Source organism: Moschus berezovskii, chromosome 5 (assembly GCF_049115385.1).
Source record: "Moschus berezovskii isolate FMDL1 chromosome 5, NW_MosBer_1.0, whole genome shotgun sequence".
NCBI lineage: Eukaryota > Metazoa > Chordata > Mammalia > Artiodactyla > Moschidae > Moschus > Moschus berezovskii.
The window spans coordinates 9175681-9181253 of record NC_142464.1 but is presented as its reverse complement, the minus strand read 5'-3'; the positions used below and the strand labels follow the sequence as shown (position 1 = coordinate 9181253).

The window sequence follows — 5573 nt, the reverse complement described above, 5'->3', positions numbered from 1 at the left end:
ATCACCTCAGATATGCAGATGACACCACCCTTATGGCAGAAAGTGAAGAGGAACTAAAAAGCCTCCTGATGACAGTGAAAGAGGCGAGTGATAGGCGCGTCCCCACCGCCTCCTCCCCGCGCGCCTGGGGCGCCGGCCGCCGGGCTCCGGCTGGCGGCTGGCGGGGCGGGGTGGCCGCCGGAGTGTTTCCAGTTCCGCCTTCAGTCGGCCCATTCCCTTCTCTCCTCCCGGCCCCTCCATCCCCTTCAGAAAAGGAAGGAACAAAGGTCCCGGACCCCCCCACCCCCACCCCCCGCTCTTGACGGGGCGGACCCGGAGCCTCGGTCCAGGTTAGATTAAGAAGGATATTTTCCTAGAGTGGACCACCACTTTTGGTAAGAACATGTGGTCCATCTTGCGATTCACTCCACCGGTTGTGAAGAGACTGTTGGGATGGAAGAAGTCAGCTGGTGATCTGGAGGAGCGTGTGGAGGAGAGCAGAATGGACAGGAAGAAAAGTGATGTGAGAAAGCGGTTAAAAGTTTGGTAAAGAAGCTGAAGTAAACAGGACGATTAGATGAGCCTGAGAAAGCCATCACCACTCAGAATTGTAATAGTAAATGTGTCACCATGCCAAGCACTTGCTCTGAAATTTGGGGACTGAGTACACCAAATACAATAAATCAGTGGGATACAACAGGTCTTTACAGCTTCTCTGAACAAACCAGGTCTCTAGATGGTCGTCTTCAGGTATCCCATCGAAAAGGACTGCCTCATGTAATATGTTGCCAATTATGGCACTGGCGGAGAAGGCAATGGCAAGCCACTCCAGTACTCTTGCCTGGAAAATCCCATGGATGGAGGAGCGTGGTAGGCTGCAGTCCATGGGGTCGCTAGGGGTCGGACACAACTGAGCGACTTCACTTTCACTTTTCACTTTCGCACATTGGAAAAGGAAATGGCAACCCACTCCAGTGTTCTTGCCTGGAGAATCGCAGGGACGGGGGAGCCTGGTGGGCTGCCGTCTATGGGGTCACACAGAGTCAGACACGACTGAAGTGACTTAGCAGCAGCAGCAGCATGGCTCTGGCATGAGTTTCACAGTCATCATGAACTCAAAGCAATTGAAAACTGCGAGTATGCTTTTAATCTTAAAAAGGATGAAGTATGTGTAAACCCTAACCATTACCAGAGAGTTGAGACACCAGTTTTGCCCCCTGTGTTGGTGCACCGGCACACTGAGATCTTAACAGAACTGCCCCCTCTGGATGACTATACCCACTCCATTCCAGAAAACTCTAACTTCCCAGCAGGAATTGAGCCACAGAGTAATTATATCCCAGAATACCAGTGAAGATGGAGAAACAAGTGGTCAACAGTTGAACCAAAGTATGGATACAGGATCTCCAGCAGAATAATCTCCTACTACTCTTTCCCCTGTTAATCATAGTTTGGACTTGCAGGCAGTTTCTTACTCAGAGCCTGCATTTTGGTGTTCAATAGCATATTATGAATTAAACCAGAGGGTTGGAGAGAACTTCCATGCCTCACAGCCCTCACTCACTGTAGATGGCTTCACAGATCCATCAAATTCTGAGATGTTCTGCCTAGGTTTACTCTCCAAAGTAAACAGAAATGCTACGGTAGAAATGACAAGAAGACACATAGGAAGAGGAGTGCACTTATGTTACATAGGTGGGGAAGTTTTTGCTGAGTGCCTAAGTGATAGTGCAATCTTTGTGTAACTGTAATCAGAGATATGGCTGGCACCCTGCAACCGTGTGTAAAATTCCACCAGGCTGTAATCTGAAGATCTTCAACAACCAGGAATTTGCTGCTCTGCTGGCTTAGTCCATTAATCAGGGTTTTGAACCCGTGTATCAGCTAACTAGAATGTGCACCATGAGTTTTTTGAAAGGGTGGGAAGCAGAATACCGAAGGCAGATGGTAACAAGCTCTCCTTGCTGGATTGAACTTCATCTGAATGGACCTCTGCAGTGGTTGGACAAAGTATTAACTCAGATGGGGTCCCCTTCAGTGCATTTCTCAAGCATGTCATAAAGCTTCATAACCAATCAAGTCCCATCAAAAGACTTAATGTACCAACTCTTCTGTCATATTATTTGTGTGTGGTCCCCGTGGACTGTTTACTATCCAAAAATTCAAGGGAAAACAGCATTTGAGGTCTCATCAATTAAAGCACCTTGTGGAATTGGTTTCCTATGTTTGAATATTAGATGGGAAAATTAATGTCTAGAAATACTCTCCTGTAAAGGAGGAAGAGAAGATTTTAATGTGATGTGAGAGTTGGACTGTGAAGAAAGCTGATCGCAGAAGAATTGATGCTTTTGAACTGTGGTGCTGGAGAAGACTCTTGAGAGTCCCTTGGACTGCAAGGAGATCCAACCAGTCCATTCTAAAGGAGATCAATCCTGGGTGTTCATTGGAAGGACTGATGCTAAAGCTGAAACTGCAATACTTTGGCCACCTCATGCGACGAGTTGACTCACTGGAAAAGACTCTGATGCTGGGAGGGATTGGGGGCGGGAGGAGAAGGGGACGACAGAGAATGAGATGGCTGGATGGCATCACCGACTCTGTGGACATGAGTTTGAGTGTACTCCGGGAGTTGGTGATGGACAGGGAGGCCTGGCGTGCTGTGATTCATGGGGTCGCGGAGAGTCAGATACGACTGAGCGACTGAACTGAACTGAACTGAACTAATGTCTTGTTGGGCATAAAACTGAGTGTCCCAAAGGTTTATTAATAACAGTAGTAATTATGTGTACAGGTAATATATCATGATCTAGTATCACAGAATTGTGCTGTTTATATAAATTTTTAGTTTGCATAAATTAAGAGTGTGTGTGCTGCTTCTTGATTTAGGCAAGCCTTTATAAAGTTACAGTACCTAATCTGTTATTCCCACCTCTTTGTTATTTTTGTGTGTCTTTTTAAATATATAATATATATCAAGATTTTCAAATTATCATTTAGAAGCAGATTTCCCTTGTAGAAAAACTAATTTTTCTGCCTTTTACCAAAAATAAACTCTTGGGGGAAGAAAAGTAAAAAAAAAAAAAAGAAAGAAAAGGAGAGTGATAAAATTGGCTTAAAGCTCAACATTTCAAATACTAAGATCATGGCATCTGGTTCCATCTCTTCATGGCAAATAGATGGGGAAACAATGGAAACAGTGTCAGACTTTATTTTGGGGGCTTCAAAATCACTGCAGATGGTGACTGCAGCCATGAAACTAAAAGACACTTGCTCCTTGGAAGAAAAGTTATGACCAACCTAGACAGCATATTAAAACGCAGAGACATTACTTTGCCAACAAAGGTCCATCTTGTCGAGGCTGTGGTTTTTCCAGTACTCATGTATGGATGTGAGAGTTGGACTATAAAGAGAAGCTGAGCAGTGAAGAATTGGTGCTTTTGAACTGTGGTGTTGGAGAAGACATTTGAGAGTCCCTTTGACTGCAAGAGACTCTCAATATGCCAGCAAATTTGGAAAACTCAGCAGTGGCCACAAGACTGGAAAAGGTCAGTCTTCATTCCAATGCCAAAGAATGCTAAAACTACTGCACAATTGCACTCATCTCACACACTAGTAAAGTCATGCTCAAAATTCTCCAAGCCCGGCTTCAGCAATATGTGAACTGTGAACTTCCAGATGTTCAAGCTGGTTTTAGAAAAGGCAGAGGTACCAGAGATCAAATTGCCAACATCTGCTGGATCATGGAGAAAGCAAGAGAGTTCCAGAAAAACATCTATTTCTGCTTCATTGACTACGCCAAAGCCTTTGACTGTGTGGATCACAATAAACTGTGGAAAATTCTGAAAGAGATGGGAATACCAGACCACCTCTTGAGAAACCTGTATGCAGGTCAGGAAGCAACAGTTAGAACTGGACATGGAACAACAGACTGGTTCCAAATAGGAAAAGGAGTACATCAAGGCTGTTTATTGTCACCCTGATTATTTAACATATATGCAGAGTACATCATGAGGAATGCTGGGCTGGAAGAAGCACAAGCTGGAATCAAGATTGCAGGGAGAAATATCAGTCACCTCAGATATGCAGATGACACCACCCTTATGGCAGAAAGTGAAGAGGAACTAAAAAGCCTCTTGATGAAAATGAAAGAAGAGAGTGAAAATGTTGGCTTGAAGCTCAACATTCAGAAAACAAAGATCATGGCATCTGGTCCCATCACTTCATGGGAAATAGATGGGGAAACAGTGGAAACAGTGTCAGACTTTGTTTTGGGGGGCTCCAAAATCACTGCAGATTCTGATTGCAGCCAGGAAATTAAAAGACGCTTACTCCTTGGAAGGAAGGTTATGACCAACCTGGATGGTGTATTAAAAAACAGACATTACTTTGCCAACAAATGTCCGTCTAGTCAAGGCTATGGTTTTTCCATTGGTCATATATGGATGTGAGAGTTGGACTGTGAAGAAAGCTGATCGCCGGAGAATTGATGCTTTTGAACTGTGGTGCTGGAGAAGACTCTTGAGAGTCCCTTATACTGCAAGGAGATCCAACCAGTCCATTCTAAAGGAGATCAATCCTGGGTGTTCATTGGAAGGACTGATGCTAAAGCTGAAACTGCAATACTTTGGCCACCTCATGCGACGAGTTGACTCACTGGAAAAGACTCTGATGCTGGGAGGGATTGGAGGAGGGAGGAGACGGGAATGACAGAGGATGAAATGGCTGAATGGCATCACCGACTCGATGGACATGAGTTGGAGCGAACTCCGGGAGTTGGTGACGGACAAGGGGGCCTGGCGTGCTGTGGTTCATGGGGTCGCAAAGAGTCGGACACGACTGAGCGACTGAACTGAACTGAACTGACTTGACTGCAAGGAGATCCAACCAGTCCATCCTGAAGGAAATCAGTCCTGAATATTCATTGGAAGGACTGATGTTGAACCTGAAATTCTAATACTTTGGCCACCTGATGCGAAGAGTTGGCTTATTTGAAAAGACCTTGTTGCTGGGAAAGATTGAAGGCAGGAGGAAAAGGGAACAACCAAGGATGAGATGTTTGGACGGCATCACCGACTCTGTGGACATGAGTTTGAATAAACTCTGGGAGTTGGTGATGGACAGGGATACCTGGCATGCTGCAGTCCATGGGGTCACAAAGAGTTGGACATAACTGATTGAACTGAACTGAATTGAACTGAATAGTGCTTTACCTCTTCGATCATCTTCATCTTCCATAAAACCCCAAATCCCATCTAATTATAAGGAAAAGTCAGAAAAGTTCCAGTTACGAGACTTACAAAATACCAGAGATCAAATTGCCAACATCCGCTGGATCATGGAGAAAGCAAGAGAGTTTCAGAAAAACATCTATTTCTGCTTCATTGACTGTGCCAAAGCCTTTGACTGTGTCGATCACAATAAACTGTGGAACATTCTGAAAGAGATGGGAATCCCAGACCACCTGACCTGCCTCTTGAGAAACCTGTATGCAGGTCAGGAAGCAACAGTTAGAACTGGACATCGAACAACAGACTGGTTCCAAATAGGAAAAGGAATACGTCAAGGTTGTATATTGTCACCTTGCTTATTTAACT

At 44.8% G+C, this 5573-nt stretch overlaps 1 pseudogene; it reads left to right on the top strand.

Moving 5' to 3' along the window:
- Window positions 1-382: 382 nt before the first annotated feature.
- Window positions 383-2040, top strand: LOC129561842 (SMAD family member 2-like; annotated as a pseudogene).
- Window positions 2041-5573: the final 3533 nt, after the last annotated feature.